The sequence below is a fragment of the Mirounga leonina genome, unplaced genomic scaffold, assembly GCF_011800145.1.
Source record: "Mirounga leonina isolate KUSES-001 unplaced genomic scaffold, KU_Mleo_1.0 Mir_151, whole genome shotgun sequence".
Classification (NCBI taxonomy): domain Eukaryota; kingdom Metazoa; phylum Chordata; class Mammalia; order Carnivora; family Phocidae; genus Mirounga; species Mirounga leonina.
Genome location: NW_023270377.1, coordinates 55,233,925 through 55,248,569, shown reverse-complemented (window position 1 = coordinate 55,248,569; position 14,645 = coordinate 55,233,925). Strand labels below are relative to the sequence as shown.

The 14,645-nt window shown below is 40.5% G+C and overlaps 1 pseudogene; it reads right to left on the bottom strand.

Moving 5' to 3' along the window:
- Positions 1–8,309: 8,309 nt before the first annotated feature.
- Positions 8,310–9,819, bottom strand: LOC118012298 (annotated as a pseudogene).
- Positions 9,820–14,645: the final 4,826 nt, after the last annotated feature.

Here is a 14,645-nt window from a genome sequence, read left to right as displayed (position 1 = left end):
CCCTGGAGTTACTAATTCCCTTGATTGTCACTGGATTTGTTTTCTTTGTACCCATTTATAGGTCTTTCCCTCCTTTCTTATAGTTGCTCAGTCCCATTTCCCTCAGAGTTACTTTATCTGATACTCTGTCAGGTTCTCCCTACACCCTCCCTTCTGACTTTTTCTCCTTGAAAACATCTTTCCTGGATTCTGGGTCTTTGCTCTAATCAGTTGGAACCAGTTGCTCTGAGGCCTGTGTCCTGGGATTTTCTTTTGCCTCTTGCCTACGTTGGATTCCCTATTTTCGTGAAGCACATGTTTTACTCATCCTTGTTTTGTTCACTTGTTTTGTGAGAGAAAAGGTCCTGAGAAGGAGGGGCAGGAGAGGCAATTGTTTTAACATTTTGCAACTCGTTTTAATATTTTGCATCTTGTACATGATCTTTCTTCTGCCCTCACATTGGAATGATAATTTGGTTATGGAATTCTAAACTGAAAGTGCTCTTCATTGTTCCATTGTCCTCTGGGGTCTAATGCAGCCTTCCAGCATCTGATGCCGTTCTTACTCCTGATCCTTTGTATATCCGAGTCTAGAACTCTCCCATTTGGAAGATACTAGGATCTTTGCTTTATCCTTATTGTTCTAAAATTTCCCAGTGTGGACATTTTTCATTCATGATAGTAGTCTCTCAGGAGGCCTTTCACTTTTCAGATTTACAAACTTCAGTACTGGAAATGTTTCTTATCTTACTTATTTGAGAATTTTCTCCTTTCTTTCTTTTTGTCAGTTCTAATTATCAGCTGTTCAGTGTTCTACATTGATACTCTAATTTTCTCATGTTTTTCTTTCATCGTCTATTTCCTTAGATTTTCTTGACTTTGTCTTCTGGTCTTCTGGAGTTTTTCTTTTGGTGGCCCTATTTTTCTTTTCTAAAGCTTTTCCTTATTGTTCGTTCCCTTTTTAGAGCTTCACCTTGTTTCATGAATGCAATATTTTCTCTTTTACCCCCTGCAGACATTAATTATAGTTTTTTTGGATGTTTTCTTCTGCTCCCTGCATGATTTCCTCACTTTAGAGGTCCTCTCTTCCCTCTACCATGTTTATTGGTTTACATTTCTGTCCGGCATGTTTGAGGATTTTCTCAAATGTCTGGTATTTATTGTCTATAAGTTTATAATTAAGATCAAGGGCCATATTTAAAATTATCTGTAACATTTTATTTTCTAAATAGGAATTTTGATTTTCTGATGTAAGTTTGATAAAATGTTCAAGTAATGCAGAGAAATGAAAGTTCTCTCATTCTGCCTTCTAGAGAGAACCACTATTTTTAAAAATCTTCATGTTTTTATGCATATATAAACTTATTTATATAAATGGAATTATAACATACAGTGTTTTAAACCTGTCTTTTATCACCATCACTAGGCCCTTAGTATCTTTCTATGTCAATACATATACTGATCCTTTTTAATGGTTACAACATTTATTTAACCAGCCATCTATTGTTGGAAACATTTAGGTTTCCAGTTTGTTACTATTACAAATATTGTTGTGCTAGGGTTTGTTGTATACACATTTTTGTCCACTTGTGTGAGTGCTCCCTTAGGAAAAAATTTTGAAAGGAAAATTGCTGAGAACATAGGGAGGTACATATTTAAGATTGGAGACACTATATATGAGAAACTTAGCTGGTGAGAGTCACTGTAGAATCATCAGACTGTGAATTGCCTTTTTCATCGACAAGCCCCCAGATATAACTACATATTGGTCTGTTCTCTGGGGCTTTCCATTAAGGGGCTATCATCTTTTGTTAAGGAGGTATAAATCTGACTATTGCATTTAGAAGGAAGGTGGGAGAAGAGCCAGCCATCTCGTTGTTTAATATGAAGATGAGCAGTCACAGCCATCTCTCCATTGCTTTCTGCTGTGCCTTGTGTCCCTGAGTCTGTTTCTGTTTCTCCAGAGAACACACTTCCCATAGCCGGGCCTTGCAGGGTGGAGGTGAGGATCCAAGATAGAGGAGGGAGTGAACAACTGCTCTGTTGAAGATGTCAGCCCAACGCTCTGGTTTCATGGGGCATTTAATTCCCACCCCCCAGCCCCTGGTGCTTCCCATTCCTGAGGCTTTCCCAGTTGGGGGATTCTGTTGGCTGAGCTGGCTTCTCCTCAGTATGTCCCTCTATGAGCGCTTGGCTTTTGCCCTTTTTGCTTAGTCAAGTCTATTACCACCTTCCACCTGCTTTCCACGTGTGTATACTGTGGTGGGGGGTTGCAGATGACTCCGAGTCTCATCAGAGATGGAGGTTGTGTTTTTGTTTCTTGTTTCTCCTATTGTTTTAGGGGTGGTTTTCAAATGGGATGTGGGGGAACAGAAAAGTCAATCTACAAAATCTTAAAACCGGAAGAAGACAATTGTTTAAATACTTATGATAAAGGTCCCCAAGAGATATGTTATGAGAGATTATAACAGTGGGACCTGCCAGGGTTTGGCCACCTGAGTAAGGAGGAAAAAAGGGTCTTGAGGAAAGAGTATACTTGTTACCCATGAAGCAGACTGGTCAATTGGTCATATTGATCATTTTCTTTGAGACTTGGAGGACTTTGCCAGGCATTTAATCTTTAAAATTAGGTATCTTAAACCTTATGAGGATATAAACTTTTTAAAGATTTACTTATTTATTTTTAGAGAAAGAGCACAAGCACATGAGTTGGGAGGAGGGGCAGAAGGAGAGAGAGAGAATCTCAAGCAGACTCCCTGCTGAGCATGGAGCCTGATTAGGAGCTCGATCCCATGACCCTGAGATCATGACCTGAGCTGAAATCGAGAGTTGGACACTTAACCAACTGAGCCACCCAGGTGCCCCATGGATGTAAACTTTTTAAAAGCAAAAACTGTTTAAACTGCTTAAATACAGTGTCCATTGGAATCTCTTAAAGTGAAGGGATATTTTATTGGAGGGTGGAGGTTCTTTCTTACTTTGAAATGTTAAGTCATTTAGATATTTAAAAATACTTTTTTTCAAATCTTTAACTAGTTGTTTGTGTTACTCTTTCTTTCTTTGAACATCCTGAAGCTTAGAAACTGAATCTGTATTTCTCAGAGACCACCCCGTTCTCCTTTCACTAACCAGCCATTCAGGCAACTTACACTCAAAAGAGGAAACACTGACACTTAATCAACAAAAGAAAGTTGTGCTCCATATCCTGTTTGTATGGAGACAAAAATAGCTCTTCAAAAATAGCAGATTGAAGTTGATAATAAAAATGTCCACTTTGATAGCCAGCATTTCTCTATTGCTGAGATAAGCTCACTATCACAAGAAATAGGGTGTCGAATGGAACACGATCGTGTCAGAGTTACCCTGTGTTGCACTAATGCAAATACGGATGTTTTACAGTGACAGTTGCTAATCAAGACTTGCACAGGACCCAGCTGTTTGTACTTTGTTATAGTGCCGTTGTTAATGATGCACAGTAGCACTTTTTTTTTTTTTTTTAATGAAGGGCAGAAGAGCAGGAAGCAGAACAAAATCCAGTCAGTAGAGCTGTCCTCAGTCAGGTTCTTTGAGTTGTGACTGGCCCTGCAACATGCAAGGGGTTCCTCCATGGACGAAGGTTTAGAACAACCACTGTCAGCCCTCCCTCAGTTCCTGCGGAAGCCGAGGCTATACATCAGGTATGGTGTCTACAGGAATTGTCTCTAAATTTCCTTAACTGAGTACCCATCATAGGTACATTTACCTATTTAGAGGATGTTCCATGTTCTTTACGTATATCAAACAGAAAATTGAAGAAGATGATCTAAGTAGTACACATAAATAAAATAATTTAAAATTTCTCCTCATATCCCGGTATACCATTCTTATTTTGGGGCCCACTGGTCTGGAGACAAAGGCCCCATTTTATCCATGAAATGCAAGTCCCTAGAATTTGTCTCTACAATAAGTGAAGCACCTGGTGAGAAGGAGCAATGTCTGGACAAGCTTAGGTAGGTTGTTTTTCTCTTCTCAGTGTTCATCTAAACCTCTCTATTAGGTCACTCTGCACTAATGGAAAATCCCCTTAGTGAGGCATTGGTCTAGAAACCCAGCTCCCAGAAATCATATTCCCTTCTGTGTGATTTGAAAGTCTTCTGCTGGCTATTTTTATGTAGCTCAAAGTCCAGCACCCGAAATGGAACTTTCAGATTAGTTGCAGATGCCATCCCCTCCCCCTTTCGTAACTGGATGTGCTTTAATTCAAAAGGAAACTTTTCAGACCATTAAGCTTCAATACAGTTTAATGCCTTTGGGCTGTGGGGCTTGAAATCATAGAGAAGGCTGAATAAATGTTTTAAAATAAAATCTGGAACACAAAGTACTTTTTTTTTTCCTTACAGCAAATTTGTTTTTAGTTTTGTGATTTTCTGCCTTGTTGAAATAAAAAAATCTTGGTCCTGTCCAGACTACAAAAGCCCCAGTGGATGGCCCAGCCCCAACTTGGGAGTGGATGGGCCAAGTCTGAGGAGGTTTGGCTTGTCTTAGAGGCAGGAGGGCAATGACCTCTGCCTCTTCCTGCTTGTGGTTTTAAAATAGTCCCAGGTGACCAGTTTGCCTTCTAGGCCGGAGTAACTCTTTTGCAGAATGAATAATATTTTCTTAAGCACTCTTAAGTTCTCATTCACAGCCTATTTTAAAAATGATTTAATGAATAAAAATATGCTGTTTATAAGTCCCCAAGTGCATATTTTTTAGAATGGCTAAAAGAGTCACTTTGTTTACACACATTTAATACAATGGCCAAGTGGGATGTTATTGTGGTCAGGACTCCCTCAAAATGATTTATGGAGAAAAGTGCTATCGGCCCGGTCATCTTTTTTCAGGATCAAATTTGATTTTAACACTTGATTCGCTTGAACTTGCACACTCTCACCCTCACCACCTCTTTCACATGGGGACACTAAGGCTTGCAGATATGAAAATAGCTTGCTCCAGCTTAAGCCAAAGGCAGTCAGGTATTAAGGAGCAAAGTTGGGTTATAAGCAGTAGGCTGCTTATAAACTTAGAGTTGAAACCTCCTTAGTCAGAAGAAGGCTGATAGTCAAGATAAGAGCTGGGCTCTTACCTCGAGATTGCAGAAAGGATTTGTCAAGCAAATTAATAATCTACAAAGGCCAGTTTAGTGTACATGCTGTTTTAAGCCTGGGGAAGCAGCCGATCATGTACAATCAGAATGCTTATTGTGAATTGTTTCCCTATGTGTCGATCAAGTCCCTAAGGAACCTCTTATTAGTAGCGTCCTGAAGCTGTGTCAGTTATCGTGTGTGATTTAATACAAGCTTTTTTTTTTTCTTTAATTTTATTTCTTTATTTGAGAGAGAGAGAGTGAGCACAAGCAGGCAGAGGAAGAGGGAGAAACAGACTCACTGCTGAGCAGGGAGCCCGATGTGGGGCTCGATGCCAGGACCCTGGGATCATGACCTGAGCCGAAGGCAGTTGCTTAACCACTGAGCCACCCAGGTGTCCCTATCGTGTGTGATTTAAAGAAATAAAACGGCGTTGATTTAAAATATTCTCTAATTCAGAGGAGATTGAGTTAGAGAGTGTTGCAGTATCATTGGCCGTCTTTTATGTAGCAAAGTGCTAGCTTTAAGTGTCCTACTTTTTAAAATTAGCTTTATTCATAAATTTGCTGTCATCTAACCTATAGGGGGGTGGGGTTCTGACTGCTTTTATTATTTAAATTTAACAATCATTCTAATTTTAAATATGAAAATGCTTTCGAAAAATCTTTTCCCACCAAGAAAAAAAATTAAGTTTATTGTTTTTGAAGCAGTATCTTCATGAGCCACCCCATTAGGGGCAGCACAGCTTGAGACAAAATTTAACTGAAGAGATTATGTCCTTTCAGATTTTTAAGTGATAATATTAACACTTTATTTCCTTTTTAGGTAGACTTCCTAGGAATAATCCATAACCCTTGAATACATTTCTAAAAATGTAGCCTTTGTTGTTTTTGTGGTGCTTTAGGAATATCAGGAAGCCTATAATTCTGGTAAAATGAAAGAAAGGACGTAAGTATTTCTCAGTAGAAAAGAGGACCCAATGATATTATACTTTATTATGATGCCCCCAAATGCAAAAGGAAAAAATAACTATGGGTTACATATTTGCACGACTCTGCAAATGCAAAGTCACTATTTGACTTGAGTTGTTTAACAAATCTAGCCCAAATCAGTCCAAGTTAATCAGATACAGACCGCCAAAAACTACACAGAGTGATTTAGGAGGTGCGCTGCACAGGTCAGTCATGAGTGTATCAGAATTCTTTTGAAGAGCTAAAGCTTTAAGTTTTTAAGTGTTTAAAGTGGGAAAATTCATCTTTTTTTTTTTTTTTTTGAAATTGGAAAACTGAGGTCAAGCTAGAGTGATACTGTGCATCTTCTCAGCAGAGAATAATATTGAATTGATTTGAGGGTGGGAGTCCTTGATGATTAGTTTTCAAATAAGATGCCATTCTCTGGAATTCTGCATTAAACACAGTTTCATCTTCACCTTGAGAAGTAGTTATTCTCATCCAGCAAAAAGCATTTCCTGTGTGGTGGTAATAACACAATGAAATTTTATCAGGTGCTTCTGTAATGTATAGTCATCAATGAATCTAACAAGGATACATTTTATAAGAAAATCAATAAGAGAAAATGATTATATTGTTGACTGGAGCCAGCATCCAGAAATGAAAAATAGAAAGGAAAATATCACTTTGCATTGGACGGGGTTTCAGTGTATATAATGTGCTGGGACCTTCTCTTCAAAGTTATTAGGTCTCTCATGAAACAACAGGCAGCAAAGGGATGAAAATACTTCAGCCCTTTTTAAATGTCAAAAACAACCTTAAAACCACTATTTCATCTCTAATCTATTGTTTGAATAAAGTGCAGTTTTCTGTCCCACTGAAATGTTTATATGTTTAAGTTGAAATGTGTTGTGAGCCACTGTTTGGAGATACTCATATTTACAAATGGGAAAAACTATTCAAATAGTGAATTGAAAAAAAAATCAATGATGGATTCTCCCAGATAGACCTCTGGAAAACATGGGAAATGAATTTTTTAAACCTCTGAGGACAGGAGATTTTGTATTTATATGTCATCTACCCAGTGTTGTTTCTAAATAGTGGAAAGAATGAACACATGCTTGGGAAAGAACAATTGGTACATATTACAAAAAAAAATACAAAATACTTAAGATTTTGGAGTGTACTTAATGTAATTGAAACTATCTTAAAAGCCACTTTTTAATACAATGGCTATATAATTCCATCATAATCCTCTCATTGTTCTTCCTTAAAAAAGTACATTAACTTGAAATTGTAAAACTTGATAGATTGTTTTTAACAGGTGTTGTCATTAAATTTGAAATATGCATTTATTACCATAAATGCATCTGATCCTAGATTATGGACTTATTTTGATACCTTGATTCTACTTATTTTTAATTTTTTTAGAGAGAGAGAGTGTACACGTGCGTGCGGGGGTGGGAAGGGGGCAGTGGGAGAGCGAGAGAGAGACTCTTAAGCGGGCTCTGTGCCTGGGGCTGGAGACTGGGCTCCATGTCACACCCTGAGATTATGACCAGAGCTGAAGTCAAGAGTCAGTCGCCTAACCAACTGAGCCACTCAGGCGCCCCTGGATTCTCTTATTTTATCCTTTTATTTTTAAAGCTTTTATAAAGGTGTATGTAGATACAATATTTTAAAAAAGACAAATTCTTTTAAAGGCTTAAAATTAAGAACAGCAGCCCCTGACAGCCTTTCTCTCCTGAGTCTTCTTCAGTGGCAACAAGTTTGAAATCTTCTAACCTATTCTAGTATTTGTGATCACGTTTTTGAATAACAACCTTACACTGTTATTTAAATTTTTCTTTTTGACCTTTAGGTATTAACTATGAGTTTCCTACCTTTAATGATGAGGTTTGGCTTTCACACCGTTCCTCCCTGCAAACACCTTCACTCATTTTGGTTAGATCAATATTCAAAGTCTTGGACTATGTACATCTTTTTCACAGCTAAGTCTATGATGATACCAGTTCCTTTATTGTCTGTTCTGGTTATTCTCCCTAGAATCAATAACTCTCTTTCTCTTTTTCATTTGTTTTCATTTTCTGTTTTTGTTCTAGTTTATCCCCAAATCTTGGACAAAGGGGTAAGTTTTCTCTTATGACAATCAAACAAATCAGGTGGTCCTTTTCTTTTTTTTTTTTCGCTTGAGATACTGATTGTATTTGTAGGGGGTTAGGGAAACAGTGGAATGAGAAATACAAAACTAGGGAGAGACCAGATGTCGCAGATGCCAGGACCCCCTAGAACTCCTTGCTCTCATCCTTGCCGTCCATAGACTCTGTTTCCACTTCTTCATAATCCTTCTCCAGGGCAGCCAGGTCCTCTCGGGCCTCTGAGAACTCCCCTTCCTCCATGCCCTCGCCCACGTACCAGTGCACAAAGGTCCATTTGGCATACATCAGGTCAAACTTGTGGTCGAGGTGGGCCCAGGCCTCGGCGATGGCTGTGGTTGTTTAGCATGCAGACTGCCCACTGCACCTTGGCCAGGTCGCCCCCAGGCACCACTGTGGGGGGCTGGTGGTTAATGCCAACCTTGAAACCTGTGGGACACCAGTCCATAAACTGGATGGTACGCCTGGTCTTGATAGTGGCAATGGCGGCATTCACATCCTTGGGCAACACTTCTCTGTGGTAGAGCATACAGCAGGCCATGTATTTGCCATGACGGGGGTCACACTTGACCATCTGGTTGGAGGGCTCAAAGTGTGTTGGTGATCTCTGCCACCGACAGCTGCTCATGGTGGGCCTTCTCAGCTGAGACGATGGAGGAGTAGGTCACCAAGGGGAAGTGGATGAGGGGGTAGGGCACCAGGTTCATCTGGAACTCTGTGAGGTCCACATTGAGGGCCCCGTCGAAGCACAGGGAGGCCGTGATGGAGGACACGATCTGGCCGATGAGCCAGTTGAGGTTGGTGTAGGTGGGGCACTTGATGTCCAGATGTCCAGGTTGCGGTGGCAGATGTCATAGATGGCCTTGTTGTCCACCAAGAAGGCATAGTCCGAGTGCTCCAGGGTGGTGTGGGTGGTCAGGATGGAGTTGTAGGGTTCCACAACTGCTGTGGATACTTGGGGGTGGAGTAGATGGCAAATGCCAACTTGGACTTCTTGCCATAGTCAACTGAAAGCCGCTCCATCAACAGGGAGGTGAAGTCTGAGCCAGTGCCACCCCCAAAGCTATGGAAGATGAGGAAACCCTGAAGCCCGGTGCACTGGTCTGTCATTTTTCGGATTCGCTCCAGCACAAGATCGATGATCTCCTTCCCCACAGTGTAGAGGCCTCGGGCATAATAGTTGGCAGCATCTTCCTTGCCAGATATCAGCTGCTCAGGGTGGAGGAGCTGCCTATAAATGCCAGTTCTTACCCCATCTATGACAGCAGGCTCCAGGTCCACAAAGACAGCCCAGGGCACATACTTGCCAGCCCTGGTCTCACTGAAGAAGGTGTTGAAGGAGTCATCGCTGCTGCCCAGTGCCTTGTCACTGGGCATGGTGCCATTGGGCTGGATGTTGTGCTCCAAGCAGTAGAGCTCCCAGCAGGCATTGCCCATCTGCACGCCCGCCTGGCCCACATGGATGGAGATACACTCAGGCATGGTTGTTCCAACAGGTGATGTTTGTGGAGGGTCATTGACTGCAGACGCATTACGAGTCTCCAGCAACACCATGAATCCCAGATGGTCCTTTTCTAAGATAACCCCTTCCAGAAGCCCTTTTCACCTTGCTCTTGTTTAGACTGGCTCCTGGCTGATGACCTACAAGCCCCCTTTGCCATTTTTGTGTAGACTCCCTGTGCCTTTTTCTCTCTGTTGGATCCCTTGTTTCCTGGATCCCAAATCTTCCTCTTGTTTTATCTCCCCTTTGGGTAGTAAGCCTCTAGTCTAGTAGCTTCCTAATAAAAATGCAGAGAAAGTACTTTTTTTTTGTTTTTGCATTTCCAAAAATGTTTTTATCCTATCTTTACATTTGATCAATAGTTTGGCTGCAAATAGAATTCTTTTATGCAAGTGATTTCCCCTCAGTACTTTTAGGCATTGTTCCATTGTCTTCTTGTTTCCAATTTTGCCATTATGATTTCCTATACCATCCTTTGTATGTAGCCCTTACACCAGAGTTCCTGGATTTCCTCTTTGTTTCTGGAGTTCTGAAATTTCATGATTATGCATTTTGATATCAGCCTTTTCTTCATTTAACATATTGAGTACTTGAAAAGCCCTCTTCATATGGAACCTTACGTACTTCTCCTCTGAGGGTTCTTTCCCGGTGTTATTTCTTTGATGATTTCCTCCTCACCTCATTCCCTGTTTTTTCTTTGTTAAACTGCTATCATCAGAAGTTGGACTTCCTGAACAGATTACCTAAAATTTTTCATTTTATTTCCTCCACAGTCATATATTTATTTTCTTTATTTGATTTGTGGGAATTTTCCTCAACTGTATCTTCCAACCATTCTACCGCTTTTTGTTTCCATTTCAGTGATCATAATTTGCAAGAATTCTTTACTGTTATTTGACTGTGTCTTTTAAAATAACTTATATTTTTGAGGATCTCTCTTGTTTTTTGATGTCTTCATCTGCCCCTACATTATTTTCATTTTTTCCAAGTCGGATCCACCCTTTTTTCCTTCCTTCTTTCTTTCCTCCCTTCTCCCTTTTCTGTCTTTCATGTTAGAAGTGCTTCCTAAATTGGGGCCCCTGGGTGGCTCAGATGGTTAAGCATCTGCCTTCGGCTCAGGTCATGATCCCAGGGTCCTGGGATCGAGCCCCGCATTGAGCTCCCTGCTTGGCGGGGAGCCCGCTTCTCCCTCTCCCTCTACTGTTCCCCCTGCTTGTGCTCTCTCACTCTCTCTATCAAATAAATAAATAAAATCTTTAAAAAAAAAAAAAAAGAAGAAGTGTTTCCTAAATGTCTAATGATTTCTGACTGTTCAGTTGTCAGAGTGTCTCTACCATGGGATCTGGAGGCTGTGTTCATGTGTGCATGTGTGCCAAGTCAGTACCAGATGACCAGTAAGCCTCACTGTTAGGAAGCTTCCATTCTTCCACTGGGGAGTGCCTGAAGCTGCTCACATTCACAGATCTTCTCTGGAGCTTGGTTGGTTTTTCCCAGAGAGGAATCCAGCCTGGGCTCCCAGCATTCTTGGAATTCGGTTGGGGAAGGGTACTATTCTGTATGCAGACTTTCACTTAGTCCTGTTTCCAGTAAGGAAATCCTATGCTTAGCTGTGATTTGTAATCTTGTATTCAAAGTCACTCTGATTCAACTTTTCTAGAGAATAGACCTCTAGAATTCTGCCAGGTTAGGTCTAGGGCACTGTCAAACCATGCCGGCTGGGGAAGGGAATTTGATATATATAACTGCTGTGGAATGTACAGAATTGTATCAATCCTTCTGTTTTCAGTTCACCTACACGCCTACCTTCAGAGGTATCAAGTGCCTCCAATTCCCATGCCTCTCAGGGTTCTGTGGTGCAAATATATTTGCTCCACTGCTGGCTTTAGTTTCTGTTTTTTGTTTTTTGTTTTTTTTTTTTTGTTTTGAGTCTACCTAGACAGTTCTGACTTCTTTACCTGCTTCCCAAGCTTCCATGATTTTATTACTGTCATCTCCTCACCTGGTCTTTTAATCCTTGCGAGTGAATGCTTTTTCAAAAATTATTTAATTAGCATTTCAATGGTGATTTGGGAGGGAAAGACGCTAAATCTAACCATGTTTAAATAGAAATGTCTATTTTCTGAACTTTTCGATTGTCCTTCCTACGTTAGACTTGCTTGCTCTTCTTTCTTCTCTGGTTTCCAAAAGAGTTCTCTGAGGCTCAGCCTTATGTCCTCCTTCTCTTTGCTGTTTACTCTGAAGACATCATGAATATAATTGCTCTTAGGCTGCATACCTCAAGCCTATATCTCCAGTCTTGTTTGTCATCTAAACTCATATTTTCATCAAAACTCATAGTTCCATATTTCCATGGCACGGACTAGGACAAAGCAGTTAGGTCCCAGGTGCAGAATTTAGGGAAGCACTCCTTCTCAGGGTTGTGCGACCTGAGACCTAAGAATTCTTAAATTTTGCACCCTCAGCTCCTTGTTATCCCTACCCTATCCCGGCCCTACCACTTGTACATGTGGCCATGTTGGTTATCTCATTGTCACCTCCAACCTATTGATGTCCAATGCCAAGTTCATCAACATCCTATTCACAATCCTTCTCTCTTACCTCATCTATTTCCAATCTTCATCAATAACACCACCAATCTACCAATCAGATCCAGTCTCTCCTTTGCAAACTCCTTTATAGTCTGACTCAATGTTTTATTTATTTTTCCTTCAAAATATAGTTTTTATCTATCCCTCCCAACAGGGATTTTAGCTCTGGAAGCCTTGAACAAAAACTTCCCCTACTCTAAAATTCCTTACTGTTTTCATCACTTCTCTCCTAAAATCTTTGGTGTTTCTTTCCCACCCATTTAAATATAAAGTGCCTACTGTACTTCTACAGTGTTCTATTATCTGACTCCAAGTTCATGAATTCATCTCTCTTTTAAGGTTTAATACAAATCATAGCTCCGTGGAGTTTTGAGTCACTACTCATTGCTGACTAGTCTGTTTAGTTTCTTCTTTTCTGTTCCTTTAGTCCTCATTGTCAGATTCACACTGAAACATACACTGACTTTTGGCAGTCGATGCCTCATGGCCATCTCCTACTCCTTGGTCCAAAGCTAAGTTCATCATCTTTCCATTCACAATCTACCTCTCAGCCAAATTCATTTATCTACCCCTGATATTCTCATTTAAAGTTCTATCAATTTTTCCTGTAAAACATATCTCCTGTTTTCATGCCTGCCTCCTCACCTAGAAGGTAAGCTCCTGAAAGGCAAGGTGCATGTGTGAACATGGCTTCTTGCAAAAGTCTAAGCAAAGAGAAGGCCTTCAAATTTTCCTTGATAAGTAAGAAAAGCTCCTCTAATATTTTACACAATAGCGCTCCATGAGAACAGAGGACTAACTTATCTTTCTCTTAAAAGAATGTCATTTCAAAAGAAAAGGATATTGCAGGGTTATCCCAATCCAATATCAGAAATATCATTAAGTATATATTTTAAAATATTTGTGTAATTAGGTAAAGTGTTTTAAACTGAGTGTTGAAATTGTCTGAAAAGCCTAAAGTATAGTCATTCAAAATATATTTATGGTTACTATGATTTATGAAGCTAGAGCCTTACATAAAAGTCCATATAATGTAAGAGAGCAAGAAACTTTCTAAACACCACCAAACACAGCCCTCTAAAATGCACTGACTCCAGTAAGGTCTCTACAGACCATCTCTACTTCGCAGCTTCTCTCCTTGATAAATACCTATGGTTTCATCACTAAAAACAGAGATTTGAAAGCAAAGAAAAGGCAAGCAATAATTGTAATGATTCTGTGATAAATTTTTCAGCCTTTCCAGAATATTTCACCTGGTATCTTATTCAATTATTTCAAACTTTCCCCTGCAACAAATTTCTGCAAACAATCAAACTACCAGTTATTTGGGAAATGAGAAATTCAATTAGGAAATGGTAATGGGGTTGAATAGTGCTTCTTTGGGAATATATGAGATTTGAATTTAGGACTGAGTCTCAGAGCTTTCTAGCCTTCGTGAGCATTTTATGAGGGCAGAGTGTCCCAGATTGTGGCAGGTTTCCTGGTTGTTCAGGCCTGGAGTCAATACTGCTCCATTCTCCAGTGTTGTCTTAACAGTGTTTGTGGTGGTGATCCAGTCACTCATGAGATCCCTGCCTCCATGTTCACTGCATTCCCAGCACTTCCCCACGGTCAGTAACAGGGATCTGCTACTTGGCCCTAGAGCTGCTCAAAATTCAATGTGCCCATAGACCCAACTGGGATCTTAACACGCAGATACTGATCGGGTGGGTCTGGGCGGGTCTGAGACTGCAGAAGCTCCTAGATGGTTCCAGTGTTGCTCGTCTGAAGAACATACTTTGAGTGGTAAGGATGTAGGAATATTCAGAAGAATTTGTCATGATCCGTGGTGTTATTTTTAAGAGTAAAAGTGCCTCAGAGATGCCATACTTCCTTATGTTGAACTGACATGATCTCTTACTGATAATTACAGACCCCTGATTTTGTACTTTATTTCCATCTCCTAGCATCCCAGTGAGTACATTGTTCTCACATCGGAGAAGGAGGTAGTGCAGACAAGCATGTTTTCCTTGAACTCACTGGGTCAGTGCTGATTAGACTTCTTGGGAGCCAAGGGAACTATTCACAACCCCTCAGGGTCCTGCTCACTTGGGGATTTGGGATATTTCTAATGCCATCCAGCTCTAAGTAATTGGATCTTTAATTTTAAGAGTGCTGCTCCGAAGTACTTAGCTTTGAAGAATATTCAGGGGTCCCACTGCTGGCTGGCAAGGCTGTCTGTGGACTCCAGGACTCTGATTTATGGGGCTTCTCCCTGCCTGTTCAGCAGGGAGTCACTTGCCAGATACTCAAACAGAAATATGACTCTGGGTGATGATAAACATTCTGAGAAGAGGGCATGAAATGTGACTGAGAAAGGAACTGAA